At 42.6% G+C, this 21,554-nt stretch overlaps 1 long non-coding RNA gene across 12 annotated transcripts in view; it reads left to right on the top strand.

Moving 5' to 3' along the window:
• Positions 1-21,554, top strand: part of LOC117222309 (uncharacterized) — a 128,290-nt gene that overhangs the window by 25,707 nt on the left and 81,029 nt on the right. Inside the window, exon 5 of one of the 12 annotated variants that reach the window (XR_013034316.1) lies at positions 4,882-5,143. The exons of the other annotated variants lie outside the window; for them this stretch is intronic. This is a non-coding gene — a long non-coding RNA (uncharacterized LOC117222309). Of the gene's footprint in view, positions 1-4,881; positions 5,144-21,554 lie in introns of those variants that run through there. 12 annotated transcript variants of the gene reach the window in all.

Here is a 21,554-nt window from a genome sequence, read left to right as displayed (position 1 = left end):
TCCGGTTATATTTTTGTGAGAAATGTCCGCCGTTCTCGAGCGTTAATCGCGATATCGATGTAGGAAATGCAAAGAGCGATCCTAATTTCAGTAGTATTCTAAGGTCAGCGTGAATCTGAACGGGGCCCCTTGTTAGGCCAGTCGGTGTCGGCGTCGGAGCGTGTGCTCAGCCTCGCCGAACAGATAGATAGAATCGGCGATCGGCATCGCGCTCGCCTACGAGAATGCTTTATTATTCTCGGAGGCGGTGCGTGCCCGGAACGCGGCGTTTCGTTCCCGAATTAGAGTCCGTTTTTTTCATCGCGGCGTCGGTTGCGGCCCGGCCCGACACTCGTTCGGTCCTCTCGCCTAAGTACCCCGGTGAGGCCGCACCTGGAGACGTTCCAAAAGACATTCGTTTCCGCGCCAAAATCGCCTGACGCTGTCACCGCCGAGGTGAAACGGAAAAAAACGAGCGGCAGACAGCTTGAACCGGGGAGGCCTGTGCGCATCTTTTATTTGCCGCGGCCGAGATCCGCGCACTAACGAACGTTCGGAACGTGTTCAGGACGAAACCGCTCGTCAGGAATTTCGGCGATTGTTCTTCCTTTTTCCCCCCTCCGACGGTACCCGCTTCACTTTCTTCAAGTCGATACGGTTCTCCGAGCCGGGAACAATCAGCCGATTGCGACGTGGCTCGGATTAGCGCAGTCACTTCGCCCCGGATTAGCGTTCGTTCGTTCGGGAAACGTTCGATTTTGTCGGCGATCTTAGCCCAGCTTCTAGATCTAGCTTTCGAGGTAAGCGAAGAGTTTGTAAGTTTCTAAGTTTATAAAGAACGATGTATGCGCCAAAAGTGTAATTTTCTAGAAGCAATGTAACAGGCTGTTGTCCTCAAATTACTGGCAAAACTCGATTTATTTTTATCTTTACATGCAAGAGCTACAGGATGGCTCAAAATGACTGGCCATCTGAAATTGCAGTGTTTCATGGTGGCAAAGTTAATCGTCGATTGTTTGAACGTGACATAACGAAATCGTGATATCATTGTGTTCGATTTCACATTTCCTAGCGCTAGAAGTGTTCATAACAACGTCTACAAAAGGCTAAAAAGGTTAAGAAGCTGCTCTCCCGTGCTCGCTATCGTTCGGAAGTTTTCACGGATGAGGAGATTTTTATCGTTCAACCAATACACAATCTTTATGAGACGTTTTTTTTAAAACTTCGCCATCATTCCGAGCCTCGGTGGCCGGTATCAGTGCTACAGATAAAACACGGCTGCGGTTTTTGTGGACCGCGGGGTTAAAATTTAATGCTGACTGGCAACACATTTTAAAGGATGTATCGGATACGTGAACATTATGAAAATCGACTTTGGATGCTTCGATACGATTGGGCAACTGCACATGGAGCAAAATACAGGAGCAGGCTCTGCGAAGAGCTGTTTGGTGGTCATCAAACTCTCCCGATCTCTGAATGCCATGAATCGTTTTGTGTGGTCATGCGAAACCTTAAAAAGGTTTCGGCATGAAATAACCGCGGAAAAGTGTGCGAGCATCGTCGAAGACTTTAGAAAGCGTCGCGGTGCTTGCATTAAATATAACAGTGGCCATTTCTAATATATTCTGTGGAAAATTGCTTCTCATGTCTACTGCGAATGATTGAAACAAATATTAAAATTCTTTGGTATCTCGCGAGGTTCTAAGATTTGAAGTTATTGTCAGTTATTTTGGACTTAGTTAGCTGGACCAGTTATTTTGTATTCCACTGTATCAGTTTATTTCAAATCTCATCTGGCAGAAATGCGGAGCTGAATGAGAACTCGATATTCGTTTTACATTGAAAACCGTTTCGTGTTCATCGGTGGACTACTTGAAAGTTTATTGAGGACCGAACCAAGGTTTTGAAGTATTATAAGCGGCTCTGCTTGGAGCATTATCAGCGTCACGTACGCTGACCTGCATTGTTGCTATAGATGTTCGTTGACGGTGCAGTTTTCGAAAGAAACCTAATCCCGTTTCGGTGGTACCCATTGTCCCTTGATTAGTCCGTGTCACAGTGTCTGATCACTGCCAGCGATTCGAAATCTCTCAACTTGCGAAGACGACGATTGCATTCAACGTTTGCAACTGTGTCTTTAATAACAACTTTTCTTGCTTATTGTTCCGAAAACGCTTGTGGATCTCATGGCGCGACGATGTCCGTGGTAACAGAAGACGCGCAGCATTTGCGCCTAGTATACAGCATAAATCGCCTCGAATCGTTGTTATTTATCTTTGATTCTGTCCACGCGGGTTAACAGGTTACCATAACATGGTCGCTATCGTCGTGTAAACCTATTCTCGAGAATTAGACTGCGGACGTCTCGCAGAACTCATTATTCCGATGACTCGTAGCAGAGTTACGAGAGTGAAGAAGAGAGTGTGAAACGCGATGTCGAAAACCGTGCCTCGTTCGTAAAAAGATCCGCGAAATTACAACTTGCAGTACTTTTGATCAGTCCGAATTCTTTGGGCGTCTTCCTTCGATCAGACGGAAATCCCAATGGAAAGTCTCAATTTCGATTTCACTCATTTCACTTTCGTTTTGAAACACCTGCATTTGCATAATATCCTCAGCGCAACTTCGTGTTTCCGGTGTACTTTTACCTCGTGAATGTACGCTGTAAAAATGAATGCGATCTTAAAATACCTTCTTCGGATGAGACGTTCAACAATGTCTTCTGTCCGTCAACGAGGAAAATTACATAACGCAAAAAAAGATATTGGATCATTGTGTACGAAAAAAACGGATTCTCTGAATCATTGATAAGTATTCAGCGATTGTTCGCAACGTTTCATCGATGTTCGCAATAAAATCATTTTAATGTTTTTTTTTTTTTAACAAGCAACGATCAATGATTCGTTCACTAGAAGCCGCTTTCGATCGGTCCATCGACGGCGTGAAACAAAATTTCTGTACCGACGCCATAAATACACGCGTCGAGTTGACGAAAGCGAGTTACATCAAACGGAGGTTATACCAGTTTTTTTAATAAGTTTCCGCGCCGTTTAAAGTCTCGCCAACCTCTCCGCTTGATAAGAGGCAACCTGATAATCGGCTGCCAAACCTTGTCACAGTGGTAATATGTATGGGACGCAACCGTGTTAACGAAGGTCGCCGCGTTTCCTTTATCGTCGCGGACAGAGCGCGCCCGTTCGATTGGCCACGTTCGATAAGCCTCGTTACTAATTCACGATCATTTTAATCACCGATCGCAGGGATTTATGTGCGCTCAATACGTGAAATGGACGTCGTTAGCGAGTGGAACAAATCGAGCCGATGCGAGCGTCGACGTGTGAATTTCCATACGCGTTAGTTCCCGTTAATAAGCGCCGTTGAACAACACCTTTGTCCCGGGTTTAATGCGTCGCGACGCGGACGTATTGTTCCGATTCTAGGAACGATGGTATTACGAAGTGGAGATCGGGGATCGAGATCGAGCCGATAAATTACAGGTGCGCGGTATCGCGTATTCCGTGGAACTGCATCAAGATCGGTCGTCGAATCATCGTGACAATGCAGGATCGGCATGCGCGCTCGTTCCAAGATGATTTCATTGCAATAACATTTCGGTATCGGCCTGTTTACGATTCGATCGCGATATTCGATCCATAGATCGCGGGCGAATCGCTGATAGCTCACCGAAAAATCGTATTGTTTACAATTGGCACGAGGAGAGCATCGAGTGAAACCGTTGAAATAAGGCTGTGATTATCGGCCATTTTTTTAGAGCCTGAAACATTGATGGAACTTTCCGTCACTCTCCATACATATCGTTTGACGTTTCAAGATACATAAATTTCTTCTTCGTTACATTTTGTCCACGTTCGATCCTTCGATCGTGCAGTCTAGCATTCTAAATCCCGTTTAAAAAGAAAATTGCAAAACGAACGACAATACGCGGTTCTGAAAACAACGACGGCGGTCTATGCGTAAAATTCGTTTGCCCGAAGTGTGGTACAGATTTTGAAACACTTTTGCGCGTTGTTCGCGTGGCGAAGATTCATAGTTTATTTTTAACGAGGCGGGGCGAGTGTATGTGGGTGGCTTAAAATGGTGATTCTGGATTGTCTTACGAAACGTGTCGGGAAGTTTCAACGCCAGAATTATCCGATTACGTTCAGTCACAGGCCTTAGCGTGTCAGCGAAGCCTTCTGTACACGTTTCTGTAGAAAAATGGACAAGATCATCCCTATTCTAGAGGGTCTTCTTGGAAGTTCTCTTTTATCTGTACCGATATCGCGTCACCGAAGTCCTGCGGTTTTTCCGCGAAGACTTCGAGTTCTGTCGTCAGCGCGTCGCCGAAGCCACGTAACTTTCAATAACTTTGCTACTGCTATAATTAGCAACGCGAGTCCTAGAACATAATTGACCCTAAGTGACATCCTCGATTTCGCAATCCGTTTCAATGGTTATCCTTTAGGACTCTCTTCTCTTATCAGCTCTTAACAAATCGGCAAAGCGCCGTCGCCTTTTGAGAACGTTCAATCCTTCATTTTAAACCTATTTACGACTTTTCAATGTATTTACAAGGACATTTTTCAGTATTCCGCGAGGTTCTTCCGACGAAGTTGTCGCCTGCGCGACAACGCGTGCGATGCGACAATATTTCATTGCTTTTATTGGATTGTCCGGAAAGTTCGTGCCGATTTTCGGTAGGTAGCGTGAGAGACCTGACCGAATATATCACAATTATTGAAAACAAATGACACGTGTATATATTCTAAAAGAGATAACTTCAGCCATATTTGGGAAAAAGCTTGGTTACGATTCGTTAATTTTTATCAGTTTTGTACGCCTTAGAATATGGTGGCAAATAAAGTGCATTATAGGCATTTAATGCTTTTCTTTTTCCGAAAGGGCAAAAATGTCACACAAGCGGCAAATAAGATATGCGCTGTCTATGGCGAGGATGCTGTAGCCGAAAGAACTGTGCGGCAGTGGTTTGCTCGGTTTGAAACTGGAAATTTCGACCTTGAAGATCAAGAACGACAAATTTTTTGCCGAAAAACCTGAGAGCTTCTGGAAGGACGGAATTCTCAAGCTGCATGAAAGATGGAGAAAGGTTGTGGAACACAGAATGGTACCTATATAATTGAATAAATGTATACCAATATTTAAATGAGCTGCGTTTTAATTTGCCTAAAAAATCGGCACGAACTTTCCGGAGAACCGGAAAAGCGCGGAATAAGGTAATGAAATCAGGATATACCATTAGCCCGGGATCTGTCAATAAAGATTATTCATTATACGTTAGCATTAAAAGCCAGGAAGTAATCAGAAAGATATCGCGAGCCAGCGTTGAGAAGGTTCGTATTCTAAAACGAACGATTTCCTCTTCGTACAGCTTTAAGACGGCCGCGCATTAAGAATCGGTTTCAATGAAAAACCCCGTGCTCCGGCCGCGTATAAATAAGATCCGGTGCGTGGGGTATCTCGAAGCGTGGAGCAACATTTTGTTGACCGACGCCGAGACGATTCCGGGCAAATTCGGCGCCGGGCGCCGATCGAGCTCGCGAGTTTCTTTGATCGTCGAGACCGGCCGCGATCTGCCCGAAAAATCCAGCACCGGCGACAAAAGCGAGCGACGCGTGTTCCCTGCAACGGTGCATTATCACGGGTTCCCCGTATCGACCACGATCTCGCCGGCTGCCGCCGTAAAGATGGCGATGTCGGCGGGCGAGATTAACAAGGTGGTAGCCCTGGGCGAAATTCCTGCAGGGTGGACAGGGACGGAGGCAGCGCTTGAGCAGGACAAGCCGAGAGGGGGTGAAGGGGAGCCGGCGGGGGGTGCGCGAGGATGAGGTGGAGAGGAAGCGAGATGCGAGAAAGGAGGGAGCCGGAGCGGTGGCAACGGCAACGCACAGCGGGCACAGGGAAAGCCTCGGCACACGAGCAGGTGTATCTGGTGGTAACCGATCGATACTCCGCTCCGATTATAGAGGAGCGGCCGACACTGAATTCTGCATGATGCTTTTGTTCCGCTCTCTTTCACGCCGGCCAATCGGATTTTCTATTTTCGCACCCTGCCCGCCGGGGAGACGGTCATTTATCCGTCGGGACACCGTGCACCGGGGGAATCCCTGCGTGCACCGAACCACCCAGACCGGGCACCGTGTCCTGGACACACCATCGGCCGCCCGTCTTCTTTCTTTTCTTCCTCGTCCTTTGTCCCGCTTCGCCTAGGCGTGTCGAACGCTGGCTTAATCTTCGCGACTTCGGATTTCACACGCAATTAGCGGAATGAACGATCGCGTTCGATTTGTTTTCGATTGTTTTTTAGATTAGGTCTATACCGGAAAGTTCTGTCCGTTTTCGAATTGAAATATAACACAATTTTCATACATTTAATATTTATTGTAGAATATATTATTGTATATATATTGTATATTATTGTATATTATTTCATATTAAATTTGTATATTATTGTTTATTATATATATATAAATATTGAACAATATAATAAATATTACAATAAATATTAAATGTATGAAAATTGTGTTATATTCCAATTCAAAAACGGACAGAACTTTCCGGTAGACCTAATCTAAAAACAATCGGAAACAAATCGAACGCGATCGTTCATTCCGCTAATTGCGTGTATATATATATATATTGAATATATATTTATTGTAGAATATACTTCCCATCGTTACTGATGACTTCTTGCCAGCGTGATGGCAACTTGTAAATGCCATTTTTAAAAAATGATTTATTTTTAGAGGCGAAGACTCAACCAGTGCTTGGTTGACATCAGCTTCAGTTTTGAATTTCTTTTTCCTGTAAAAAGTTTTGCGAAGAGAGAAACAAGTGATAATCGGAGGGTGCTAGGTCTGGGGAGTATGGTGGATGTGACAGAATTTCACAGCCTAGCTCTGTGATTTTCTGACGAGTCGCCAAAGCAGCATGTGGTCTGGCATTATCATCGGTAGCCATGTTTTCACGATCGCGTCTCACTTGATAATGACATGAGACATCTTTGTTTCAGTTTATTTAGAAGAGTACATGTGCGTAAATGCAATGATGAAGAGAGATAGTCATATGTGTCTCAAATCAACATGTGCATATGGATTGAAACTTGAAGTGACACTATCGGACAGAACTTCCGGTAGACCTAATATTTATCGAATAACACATTTCAAATCTTTTTATTCGAAAATAAACGCGATAAAAGAATAAAATGTTTATTATGTCTTATTCGACGAATACGAAGTCGATTATGCCTGAAAACAAAGCGGAAGCAATTGCAAGCAAATTGCAATTGCAAAGCAAACAAAGCAATTGTAATCACACAGTAATCGGCTCCTCTATACAGTGCTCGAATTTTTGTTGGACGTATTCTAGTCAACTTAATGAGGTTCGAAGGTGGAAACGTATACTTTTGGCAAACATATACTTTTTGGAATTTTTCTTCTTTCGAAGTCGAATGGTGACTGATCTCTGCGTATTCAGATTTCTATGCAACTAGTCACTGTGCTCGAATGTTTCTCACTGTATTCTATTCAAATTAATGTGTGATCTAAAGATGGAAATACATAGTTTACACTTTTTGGTATTTTTCATCTTGTGCAGTCGAGCGTTTTTACTAATCTTCGCTTTTTTGGATTAATATATGACTGATTCTCTTATGCGCATTTTCGTTATAATTTGCGTTCCATATAGTTTGCATCGTCGTCTCAAAATTGAAACGCTTAGTTTACATTTTAGCGTGTTTCTCCTCCATGCTGCTTCAGATTGCCATACATAATTGGCTGCAATGTTCGAGTTTTCTATCTCCGCGTAAATCGAATTAGTTCGCCCTGATGGTAAAATTACATATTAATTACGTATTACTATCATAATAATTATACATATCATGGAAATAACATTACGCTGCATTTTACATGCACGTCTCCCGTTCCAAAGACCAAATAAAATTGGACAGAAATGGAATACATTCTACGTGATTAATTTGTGCCAATGCATGAGGACCGGAACGCGAACAAAACAGCAACATAGCTCGCGCGATAATAATGCCATTTCTGTTGCATTCAACACAGGCTGCTGACCGTGCCGGCAGTTTATTATTTAATCACACCATTTGCTTGATTAAAAACCTATTCGGAACCGGCATTGTGCACGTGAGTCGAAAACGAACCAAATTAATGGGACAACCTGATGCATTTTTATTTTAAAAGTCGCGATCCCTCTGCCGTACGAGTTTCTTCGCGATAAATAACTTTCTGGAACGGAAACGCAATCTATATTTATTATACATTTACAATTTCTATATTTACTATGCATTTGTAACATATATATATATTTATTATGCATTTATAAGTTCTATATTTATTATACATTTATAACTCTTTTATTTCTTGTTCTATTTAATTCTCTTGCCTCGCACAAGGCATAGAAGACGTAACTTCGGTCATAGGCCGCGAATTACGGACTCATGGAAACACGAATCATAAGTATAATTTCTTTGACGCTAAAATATCGGTAACAGAAGGATAGAGAATCGCGCCTCGATTGAAAAGAAAGAAACGGCGTTCGAACCGAACAGATTTCGCTTGCAATCTCGGTTACGAGCCCGACACGATATTACATCGTAAGCGGTAAAAAAAGCCCACCGGTGTATAAACCGCGACGGAGACCGTACAGGAACAGGTTGAAATCGCTGAAATGAAATTAGATCCTGGGTCAGCTTTTTCATCGAAGAGCGCGTCGTGGCGCGGAGCGCGCAGGCTTGTTTCACGGGGTTTCCGAAAGGGACGGCTTAATCTACGCTGGGAAAATGGAGCATCGACGAGTGTAAAACGGAATTAGGATTTGATTAATTCGCCGGGAGTCACCAGGCGAGCCCTCGATTCTCTCTTAACGAGACGCGCGAGCCCAGAACCCAGAGCCCAGAACCCGATACGATTAAACCCGACGATCTTCTTTCGATTTCTCGTTTCCCCCCCCCCCTCTTTTCTTTCTCTCTTTCTTCCGTCGCCCGATTCCCCCCGCGTTTATATTAATTGGACAGCGCGGTTAACCGGCGGCCAAGCGAGCAGTAGCACGCTCACTTAGTCCTGGCCCAATGGCTAATGGATAAAGCAGACGAGTTATGCTAATAAGCGTGCAAACGCTCGCCAGAACGCATGCGTCCCGCTCATGAATATTCATCGCGCTATCTGATTACGTCACTGATTGCCGGTATTCGAAAGTGTTTGCTCGCCAAAGTCGCCGGGCTGGTAATCGCGCTGTACGATCGTCGCCGACATCATCCTCGCCTTTGTCTCCGCCGGAAGTGGAAAATTTTCGAGGCACCGCGGAAAAGGAAAATAGGACGACGAACGTCGGGTCGTCGATCAATCGATAACGTTTGCCTCGGTTAACCCGTGATCAGAGGCGTGGAAGCATCGTCGCTTGACCGCCGCGCTAATTTGTCAATTAAGGCGAAAGTGCGAAAATGCTTTCCACTTTGCCTGCGATTTTTCTTCGGGCGCGAAAGCGTTATAATTATAGTCTCGTGACTGTATACTTAAGTTAGAGCTGAACGTTGGCCGATTTTAAATGCAATTGTTCGCCGTGAATTGATTTTTATTTCAAATATAAATTCTATTATGTTATTCTATTGTTTCACGAACAGAACGATGTAGCAACATGAGGAAGACGTTGGTAGTAGAAGAATTTCTGTCTGTATTGCTACATTTGGAAAGAAAACGTCACCGTACAGCCACGCAGCGTTCGTTTATCGCCGTCATAGCAACTAAAAGAAAAGGTGGATAGCCATTTAACTACATGCTGTTACGAGATGAGTAAAAACATATGACTTCGCCGGCTCGAGAGGCTCTCGGAACGCATTTCTGTGATTACCTGTTAAAAGGCTACCGTGGTTGTTTACACGTATACGAGGAGGTTAGGCTGGCGGTACGTGGGTAATGGTGAACGGTAAGTACAAGTAATTCTTTCGGATAAGAAATGCAGAGACGAGAGAAATTCCTGGCGAGTCAAGAAGTTCAAGTGAATCTTCGAAATTGTTCAATCACTTAAGGCATCTGTCTACCAACAAATTAGTTGTTCTACCGTAAGCTGTACGGAACTACGTGCCTTTACGATAGTGCCACAAGATCGTGTCTGATTTTCTGACAGAGTCATTTCATTTTGAATTTACTGGAAACATTAACAATTCGCTGAATCGAATTTCCTGCAAATTCCTTGGCTGCGGGACAAGATCGATCAAAATGTGTGATCATTAAGAAGACGATTCGGGTCGGGGTGGTATTTTCATTTTAAAACGATCTTTTAGTGACTTGTAGAGGATACATTTTATCGAGAAAATAATTACAATATGTTCTTAAACTGTGAAACTGTAAAAATACAAAATTCTAATTCTAATTATTGTAGAAACAAATATAATCGTCGAATTATCAAATGGATCGCTTGATGACCCGCGGTTCATAGGTTGCCGACACCGTTGTAAAGGCTTTCAGGTGAATATAATATCTAATTATTTCTCTTTATGGTGCACAGCGATCGGAAAGGAGAGGTTTCTAATTTCTGGCAGAGGAATTCCATTAGACCGGTATGAATTAATTAACGAATTAGGGGTACACAAGAGCAGTATGCTTACACGCACGGTGTCTGAACAGCATAACTGCTCTATAATTACATTACTGTCCCCGCAATACGTTCACTGAATCGAGCCAATGAAAGGATCGCGGAACCCCGGCCAATTTCCTCTGTAAATCACCTCGTCAGCGCGGAATAAGCTCGTATTCTTAAACAGACAATCTTTCATTTTTCATTCGGACAAGCGCCGAGCGATCTTTCATAGACAGATACGATCGGTGTCCGGCAAAATGCCGCCGATTAAATATGATGGAGCGAACATTAAGGTGATTAAGATCTAACTGCACGCATTCGGTGTCGTTCATTAAACGGCACCGAACGTAGAAAAAAAGCGTCCATTAAGCGCGGTTTCGGTTTCTTATTAATCGAGCCTTGTCGTCGGCTGCCCCTGCCCCCCTCCGGCGTTATAATTACATTATTAAGCGCCACGGTACAAGAGATAATGGTTAGCCCCGCCGCACGTTTCGCCCTCCCCCAGTATTCGGCGCTTGTTGGCACAGAGAGATGAATTATTGGTCCTGTGCACTTGGAAGAGTACCGGCTCGAACGAAATTCATTTGGACAACATCCATCTAACGTAGCAATTGATACGCCGCTTCGAGCGAAGCTCTGCAAGAAGCCATTGTTAGACCGCGGATCTTCGAGCAAAATAAAAATTGTCGTTAATTGTAAGTAAGAAGGGATCGATAATAAGAATTGACAGGTAAGAAGTTAATTGTAAGGAATACAAGATGAAAATATATTTCGACTTTTAGTAATTGTAATAAATTGAAATTACTATATGACGACATCCTTAAATTCTTCCACTGTCTTTACAGTTAATTTTTTTAATTACTTCCGTTCGATGCATTCGCCATTCCGTTTACCAGATTTTAAACTATAACTTTGTTATACATGTACAGTTGTAAATACCAGGCCTTAGCAAGCGAACGTCAGTAATTAGCGCTGTTTTATTTTTTAACTGATCGTGATTTTCTTCGATTTCGATCGCTCAGAGTTCCCACGAGCATTTTCGGTACTCGACAGCAAGGTTCAAAACAGCGTACCATGATGACACGATCACAGCAGGAAGAACGAATTTGTCCATGGGGCGCGGCGAATCGCGAATGTTTCATAGGCAAGTCGCCAAATACGAATCGCAGCGTGTTTCGAAATTTTTCTTTTCGTTTTGGCCGAGTCGGAGATAGAGGGAACGAGAGAGGAGCAGGGAACGAGGCGTGGCCTGAACTGCGACCCCATGGTATTTCACCATACCCTTTTAATTCGGCGTATAACGCGGCCCGATACAACGACTGCCACTACTCCCCCATGGGACTCGTTTTCACGGTTCCGCGTTTCCTTCGGAATGCGTGCGACTAAAGTCCGTTTTCGGCTCGCGCCCGGACACTTCACTTCGATGATGCCACGAGTATTTCAGTTTTTCTAGCATTGCTCGGTAAAACCCCTGCAAGATCTGAGAGAAGTAATACTAAGTTAATGTAACATGATTCAATATCTTTAGAAGTGAAATCAAGACGATCGTGTTGTTTACTTAAGTATTTGAAGATATTTTATTTATTTTTTATTGCAGCGGGTTTGCAGACCTAATTGATACATTTATGGTTGAAACATAAGATGATATAGATTTGTTTATAATATTTTGTACTGTAGTCATGGCCAACAAGATGCAAACGTTGATTCTGAGAGCGAAAAATATGGTGAACCATTGGATCGTTCCAACATAAATTGCTGTTTTGATATTGTGTAGCATGCGCGAGAGCTAATTCTTTCGCTATGAAATAGTTTCACGTCTTTAACGCTAAATTAACACTAAATTTGAACGCTGAACCTTTAAAATAATGACAAATTTGTTTGACTTCTCGCTATTTTTATTATAACGTACGACTGACCTAAGAAACTGATTCATTTATTTTCTACGAAAGAGTTTGTATAGTTCCAACAATTTAAAAATATATATTGTAAAGCCGGTCATTTTAATCGGCATGGTATCGACAAATTCCTATAAAAACAGTGTACGATTCGTTGCTGTCTTTGTCAAATCGAATGAACACGGCAGATGACAGCGGCGTGTATGTTTTCAAACGGCGTATTGCATGATGAACATAAATTAAATATGCCCGCTGTGCGAACGTTCCGAACGATCGTTTATAACCGAATGGAAAGCCGCAATTGATTTAAAAACAATAAAAATATGATATATATTCGAGAAAAATCGAAGTCTTCCATGAAACATTAGCACGAGAAACTCGAATCGTCGATGCTACAGGATGGAGAACAATTGTTTACAGCAACGTTACGGTTACGAACACATCAACGTGGCTCGCAGGTATTCTTTTCCCGGTTCAGCAGAACCTGGCCGTTCCGCGTCCATCTGCATGCGACAAAGCACCCGTGTCTGCCGAGCGACCTTCGCACGGTTTTAATGAGTTGCCCAGGCAATAAGACGAGCCAGGTTCAAATCGTAAGGTAAGGCTCCGGCGGACATCACCACGTGTTCCGCAGATGTCACGCCGACCTGAAGCGTCCCGTTGCCTGCTTTTCCGAGGATTAAGCGGCCGCGGGCCGTTCGTCTCCCGCAACGGAACCATTCGTTAACGCGTCTTATGGGCCCGTTCACCACTGTACTATACTTAGGGGGATAGACTTTCCAGCGGCGACGAACAGGAATCCGATAATGGCCACCGAGGCGGCCGCTTATCTAGCTGGACGGACGATAACGTAGAAAGTTGTCTGGCAATTTGCTCGGGACGGACCCCCCACCAAACGGGCCCGTACACGTTTACCATTTATCGCGCGACGAACAGCTACGATGAATCGGAATGGATGGTTCGGGGCCACTTGTCGTCGAACGCGACGTTTTGCCCTGTTATTTCTGTGGTTAGAAGGAAGAACGTGTCACGCGTGTTCCCACTTACGAAATATCGTCGCGTAATGTTTTAGTGCCCTAATATTCAGGGCCAAAATATTGGGGGGACCGGAAAGTTATGTCGTTTGTTTACATTAAATTCAAACAGATAAATATGCGCAGAAACGACATTACTTTCCGATCCCCCTAATAGTTGCGAGTTTCTGAGCGGAAAATACACCAATCCTGGTCGATATAGTTGGCTAAAGTTCGAGAAAGAAATTACAGACATTTTGTAAATTACAAACTGACATTATAATTACAAAATTGAAGAATTAGACAATTTGAAGACATTGTTTATGTAACATTGTTTATGTAAATTTGTGTTTTCTAAGAGTAGCTTAGAAGGAAGTGAGTGCTATACATATTTTATACTCGGTGTTCGATTATATTGAACGTAATTTTATTAAGAAACGTTTTAATGGTTCTCAACATTTCCAGAACTGTCTAAGGGCTTTGGTTCTAAGAATTCACCCTTTACTCTCTCTCTCTCCTCTCTCTCTCTCTCTCTCTCTCTTGCCATCCCAAAAACAAAACGTTCTTTCCTAGAAAGCATTACAAGACCACGTTCAGTAAAAATGGAAAGAAAAAGCAATATAAATTATCAAAAGAACTTTAACAAAGGAATCGATCATTTTCTTTCATTATTGTCTACTATCATCCAGTAACTTCAACTCAACGACATTCAATTTGAAACAGTTTGGCAGTGATCACCGCGTCGTTAACAAGTTCACTGCCACATAGACACTATTCAAGCATCAGGTTTATAAATAAAATGAAATATTCGACCACACGAAACATTATCTCAACTCGTAGCATGCAGCAAATGTCAAAGAAATAATGTCAGTTTTCTCAACGCGCTTCCTGTTAAGCTGCATTCGACGAAGTATCATTTCTAGACCGCGGATCTCTTCATGCAAAATAAAATTTTCTGAGGAGGATTGTCAGCAACAAAGATTAAATAAAACTAAATTGCTTCTATCAATCGCTTTGCTATGTTGAAAATGGTGTAACAATATTATTAAATTCTTTTCGTGTTTTCACAATTTTATGTCAGCTACTCGTTTTCACCAGAAATCCGCTGTCTAATCATTCCCACGTCACGTATCCCTAAAACAGCACACGCTGTATATTAAACCGTGTATTAAATCTATAATATTATAATAACGTGTATTAAATCTATATTAGCGAAATTCGCCTATTTTTTCAGTCTCACCACTATAGATTGATTTTAGCTACTTGTAAACGCCTAAAAAACAATGTCCGTGGTACAGCGACGAAATAGATTTACTTGTGACAATGAAAAGATACGAATATGGTAGCGAAACAAAGTCCATTTGGCGTAGAAATGAATTTCAACGTGCCTAAAACAGTACACGTTGCAGGGAACGTGCTAACCGAAGTACAGTGGTACCTCGGTATACGTCTTCTTTGGAATAAGTCCAACTTGGTGTACGTCCTGTTTGGACGCGAAAGATTTTGCCTGGTATGCGACCTTCGTTCGGAATACCACTGGAACTGATTAAGAACGAAAACATCGAGGTACCATTGTACTCTAACGCTATTTCTAACAGTATCACGCTATTATACTATACGATGCTTAACGCTATTTCAACAGACATCTAATAACAATAATTTCTGTTGAGCGCTATTTTCACCAAACGGATTGAACGACGCCTTCCATTAATTTTTAATAAAAATCATTTCCTACGTTCTACGTTTTCCATGTAATTGCTTTTCGGCTTTTGCTATAGAACTAATTCTATAAATTAGTAATAATATAATAAATTAGTAATTTTATAAATTTTATAGTAATAGTAATAATAGTAATAGTCACTTTGTAGTAAAGTAATAGTAATAGTAAAAGTAGTAATAGTAATAGTCACTTTGTTTTTAAGTCGATATATTTAAGGGTTTGCGTTTTAACACGTTTAAAATATAATAGTAATAGTAATAATAAATATAGTAATTTTATAAATTACTAATTCGCTAAATTGTCAAACACAAAATATGGGTAAAAATGGCGCGAAAGCCATGAGTGCTCCCCAGGGATTCCGATTTGTCAGTCGACTTGCCAAGCTCCCGCGCGACAATGCCGTCTTATCTCGCACGAGAGTACGCACCTCCAGATTCGCGAAAATCGCGGTCGTCCGTGGCTCGTCAGTGGATGGCAGGAGTCGCGATAGCAGAGCGTCGCGTCGGATAGTCGGGTGGATGTTTAGCGAGCGATGGAACACCGTGGACGGTGTGCCACCGTGGCCCGTGACAGTTACTTAACTCCGTGCACCATCTGTACCGGAGTCGTGCCATTACGGTAATTAGGGTGTAATTGGGCATAAATTGTCCGCGGCTGCCTTCGGGACGGACGGGGAGTAGTCGGCCGGGGAGAGCGGAGGAGGCGGAGACAAGAGGGGGCAACCTGGCGGTAGAAGGGGTGGGGTGGGCGAGGGAAGCACGCTGGTTGAAGCGGGACAGACAGAGCGGAGGAGGCGGAGGGGTGGGTAGCAGTGGACAGAGGAGGGGAGGAAGCGTAGCGTGAACGTAGCGAGAGCGAGGATACGCGGTCGTGCGTGCCTCACAATGCGTACACATGTCGGGACCCGCGCGTGCACGCGCACCTACCCTCTTTCTCTCTCTCTCTCTCACACACACGCACAGACAAACACTACCCCCCTCTCTCTCTCTCTCTTTCTCTTTCTCTTTCTCTCTTTGATATGCACTCGTGGAAAGTTTCCCAACCATTTCTACTTTCCTCGAAAATACAGTTTGACCTCTCAACATCTAGCCAACCTCCGCGACAAAAACCGAACTATACCGTATGTCCACCGCGCACTTTTCACAAATACAGTGAAACTCCATTTATATGAACCCGACTGGAGACAATTGGTTCATAATCGGGTGGGTTCGTATGATAAGAGTCTAATTAACCCAACTGCTCGTGACTTTTCGTTCAGATATGCCGGAGCTCGCGTCCAGATAAATGGATTTAACCGAACAAGCGAAAGAAATTGTGCAGAGTTCACATTTGTTTGCGTTCGCAGTATCTAGGTGTTCACGCAACTGGAGTAGTTGATGTGATGGAAGTTCGGCAGAAATTCACCGAGTTGAGCCGTTTATATTGAAAGTGGCATAGGTCACTTTGTTTTTAAGTCGATATATTTAAGACGTTTATATGCGAGAAAATAAATATTGATTATATGAGCCGTTTATTTTGAAAGTGGCATAAGTCACTTTGTTTTTAAGTCGATATATTTAAGGGTTTGCGTTTTAGCACGTTTAAAAATATGGATGCTAACTTTCGAGAAGATTTACTTGTATTTGTTATCTCAGGATACTGATATTTTTCTCAGTATAAATCATTTCGTATAAACATTAAAAAATCACCACTTTTCATTACGGTAAAGTGACTTATGCCACTTTCAAAATGAACGGCTCAGTTGGTTATCGCTCAAAATTTCGTTTCAATGAATGGAGTTCGGATAAGCGGTGTTCTACTGTAACGCGAACAAGTATTGTCTATTTGAAAAACAAAGAACATTTTTGTCCTGACGTCGATAATCAAGACTGTCCATGTTGTTCCATAATCGAGTGTACATCGCGTATGCCTACGATGAGCTCCTATATTACTGTTTGATATAACTTTTATATAATTATAGAAGCATTCGTTTTCATTTATTTGATATTCATTGCCGCAATGAAATACTGCTTTCATTAATTGTCCGGAGAGTTTCTACTGCTTCCCAGCAGAGTTTACGATTTCGTAGGTGTACGTTACGCGTGTACACGGAATCTGTGAACCGTGTATTCGCGAATTAATTATCCGTGTTCTTATTGCACCAGTAATTATGCATTTTATTATCCGTCTGCACGGATATAGAGAGATCCGTGTGGTTTTGTACACGAATCCCGTCAACACGTTGTACGTGTCCCGGGTTACGTGGCTACTGCAACCGATGCGTTTTTGTTTTCCGACCGGATTGTTGTCGATTATTGATCGCACTTCACTATTCAGCATTACATCAACGTGTATTAAAAATGCATACACATGTAAACGTGTACCCGCGTATTTTATATCACACGCGTACCCGTGTATTTATTAATATTACACGAACGCAGATCCGCGAATTGGCTTATTACACGCGTGCGCGTGTATTTATTGGGTTGTCTGGAAAGTTCGTGCCGATTTCGCCTACATCATCCTCGCCATAAACAGCGCATATCTTATTTGCCAAATGTATATTTGGTATACATTTATTAAATTATATAGGTACCATTCTGTGTTCCACAACCTTTCTCCATCTTTCATGCAGCTTGAGAATTCCGTCCTTACAGAAGCTCTCAGGTTTTTCGGCAAAAAATTTGTCGTTCTTGATCTTCAAGGTCGAAATTTCCAGTTTCAAACCGAGCAAACCACTTCCGCACAGTTCTTTCGGCTACAGCATCCTCGCCATAGACAGCGCATATCTTATTTGCCGCTTGTGTGGCATTTTTGCCCTTTCGGAAAAAGAAAAGCATTAAATGCCTATAATGCACTTTATTTGCCACGATATTCTAAGGCGTACAAAACTGATAAAAATTAACGAATCGTAACCAAGCTTTTTTCCAAATATGGCTGAAGTTATCTCTTTTAGAATATATTCACGCGTCATTTGTTTTCAATAATTGTGATATATTCAGTCAGGTCTCTCACGCTACCTACCGAAAATCGGCACGAACTTTCCGGACAACCCAATACATACATACGTACTTCCAACACTTCTTATTCTCTTCTCCCATAAGGGTACCTGGGTACCCGGTTATTGAAGAAACGGGTATCAAACTTTATCGTCCGATTTTGGTACGTTTTTAATAACAAGATTGAATACTCGGTTCATATATCGATAAGAAATGTGCCAAATAACGGCGATGCAATCTGATATTGAAACATTTTACAAAACATATAGCAAAAAGTATTTTGGAGAGAATGTGCAAAAGGGTATCCGATTATCGACGTAAGGGTTAAATTGTTTTTATGAACAATTATATTTGGCGGTAACAATATTCAATTTACACACTGTTTAGTAGCATTGAATAAACTGGGAACAACTCCAGCTCAAAGCTGAAGATAAAAAGTAAGCCCTCGTAATGAGGGCCGCGCGTTGCCAAGGTAAAAGTAGGGGTCTCCTCATTCGGTCATCGAGCGATTTAATTTAGGACAGGTAGATCTCCCCATTCGGCCTCGCTAAGTGTTAATCACCGATTAGCGATACCCGTAATCGGGGGACTTGTTACCTTCTCGCTTTAGTTTATTGATTCGCGACGCTGTTCGCGTAAGTGCTGCGACATTTACCAAGGATCGAATCAGGCTCGGCCATTCGCTGAAAGTTACCACGTGCGAGTCTTCGGGGCGATGCTTTAGCTCGCGAAGGATTTGCGTGAACGATACTGTGGTGTAAATGTCGCCGAGGATACGTATGATACGACGATGTAAATTGTGTAAATTATGTGTGGCAAAGTTGAATACTTCTCGTAACTCTACACGTATCTGCTGCGAGAGAAAGTCACCGATTTAACTCTTTTCTGTTTGACCTATTCACGGTTTTGTTTCTTCGCCATTATCTCGATTCTATAAGATTATTTGACCCGCCTAGTGAAGTTCTTATCTCGTTAAAAATGCTTTCGCAGTCTACAAAAATGCAATGGAGTTGTTAATAGCGTACTCCGCTTGCAAGAATGTTGTTAACAGCATGTTCCAATTTTCTCAACAGTGTTTCAAGTACACAGCTTACCCAGAGACCAAAGCACGGTTAATTAATTCTAGCATGTCAGAAGTAGAAACTCGTGTTCGAGGAGCAATGCGAGGAATCATTTCCTCCGAACGATGGTACGAAACCAACCAGTTTACGTTTGTTCCGAAAAATATACAGACTCGCACAGAGTTGATTCATGGACACGCCGATTCCGCAAGCGGCACGCGCTAGAACGTTAAAAAACGAAACAGGTTGCACAACGTCGGTCGCGGGTCGTGTGCAGGCAATGCTGCGCACATAGTGGAATAGAGATCATCTAGGATTACAGATATCTGAACTTATTGGAAGTGTTAAGAGGCTCGTGCAACGGAATGCTGGATACTGGCAACAGGCTCATTGTGCATTTTCTTTTTACGATGCTTTTCCCCGGTTTAATCCCTTCGCGGCATGACAGGACAATGCGTTCCAAGTAGACCGCCGATCGTTGTGCAACTTCGATTTTTAATTAGCGAGTTTCCAAAGGTCAACGCCGAATGGAAACTCTGTTGATAAAGAGTTTCAATGGATTCAACGTAACACGAGAACTTCGTGAAATTGTACCGGATCGCTTGTTTCGTTGCCAACGGGCGCATACATTTCTGCGGTCTGCAGCTACAAAAGTTACTTACTTCGCTGAACAGGTAGAACAGTGAAAATGGCAAAGAAGAAACGTGAATTTCAGTTCTTGAAAGGCTTGTGAAGACTCTTTGAGCCCCGTGGTTGCCGCAGGATTGCAGAAATGTGCGCACATTCGATGTAGGTCCTATTCGAAGCGGTTTCAATCTCGGCGTGTAGGTGTATCGTGAGAGTTCATTCTAGATCCTGGCTCTTCTTTTAACGAGCTGTATCGCGAAAATCGACGGTGCCTTTCAAGGAAATCCAGCAGATACTTGCACCAGATACCGTGACCGAAATACCGACGAGTCTCAAATATTTCTGATTTGTTTTCCACATTCATCCTTTGGCATATTTATGCTAAATTAACTTTCTGATAACCTATCCAGCTTATATTGAACTATCAAAATGTATGAATTACTTTTGCAGATTTGTAGATGATGCACATTAATTACGAAGTATCGGCAATACGACAAGAGTTCAAAAATGTCGATACTTTCTTTATGAGACTCAACGATTTTTATGCTATAAAAATACTGTTTTACTCGATTGAGAGCTAACTATTTAAAGTTATAATTACTTATACGGATTCGATCTCTTAAGAGTATCTTTAAGCGAAAGGTATCGTTCGCGGCAAACACATAATTAGCACCTTTCAATCATTTTTTAGAACTTACAGCAGCACTTGAATGATTTTGCTCTATCAATATAACACCAAATGTTATATAAAAATTTTGCTGTTTGTAATTCTTTGTCGCATTATTGTGACAGCCGTCGAAACAAACGAAAGTGACGGTGTTCCGGATAAAAACGTTTGGATTTTAGCCGCAGTCTGCCAGGAGGTCGCAAAAAGCCAAGCAGCCAGTGAGAGCTGCAGGCAACGTGACGGGAAGTTCGGGAATCGATCTGGATTACCGTGTGTATCTCGGAAAAGCGTGGAAATTGTATAGAATTTCGGGGCGAGACGGCTCGGTTAGGTGTCACCTGTTGAATTCAGCCCGACTCGCGGAACAGGCTCCGCGTATTTCCCTGGGAATTACATGTTATCGCGATGGGAAGGGTTGGGCAGGGGCAAAAGGTGGTCGTGGGTGGCGAGGTAACAATGATCGCCGCAGTGAACGGCCGAGTTCTTAATAGCATGGTCGTTTGGACGATCGAACAGAACTATTCGTATCGGGCAGTTCGGCGCGCGCGAAATAATTGATGGAAATGGACAGCAACGGTTCGTTTCTCGGCCTGTCGCTGGGAGGGATTCCCGTAAACTTTTTCATATTTCTCTTCGTTTATATATGTATTCGCGTGTTTAATCGCATCCCTGCATTGCGATGAATACGATAGGAATACGAAGTTTCGCTAAATTGTGCTCGAATTCTTCGCTTTGGTTAAGCTTAGAGTGGCCAAATATCTTGTTAGGTGTATCAATGTTTGGAACCTGACGTAACCCTAATTACATAAAATTTGATCGTTCTACCGTTCCCCTAATTTTCTCTTCGTAATTTCATAATCTCAATGAAATGTCTTTATGTTAGCTTCTGACTCCTTTATCCTAGACTCCTGAGTCTTGTGATCGATTTAGAGTAAAATAAAAAAAAACGTTGAAGTGTCACAAGCTCTAGAAAACACAGTCGTTCTTCAGCTAGTTAATT

This window comes from Megalopta genalis, chromosome 1 (genome assembly GCF_051020955.1).
Source record: "Megalopta genalis isolate 19385.01 chromosome 1, iyMegGena1_principal, whole genome shotgun sequence".
Taxonomy (NCBI): domain Eukaryota; kingdom Metazoa; phylum Arthropoda; class Insecta; order Hymenoptera; family Halictidae; genus Megalopta; species Megalopta genalis.
The sequence above is the reverse complement of the archived record's forward strand: the minus strand, read 5'-3'. Positions and strand labels throughout refer to the sequence as shown.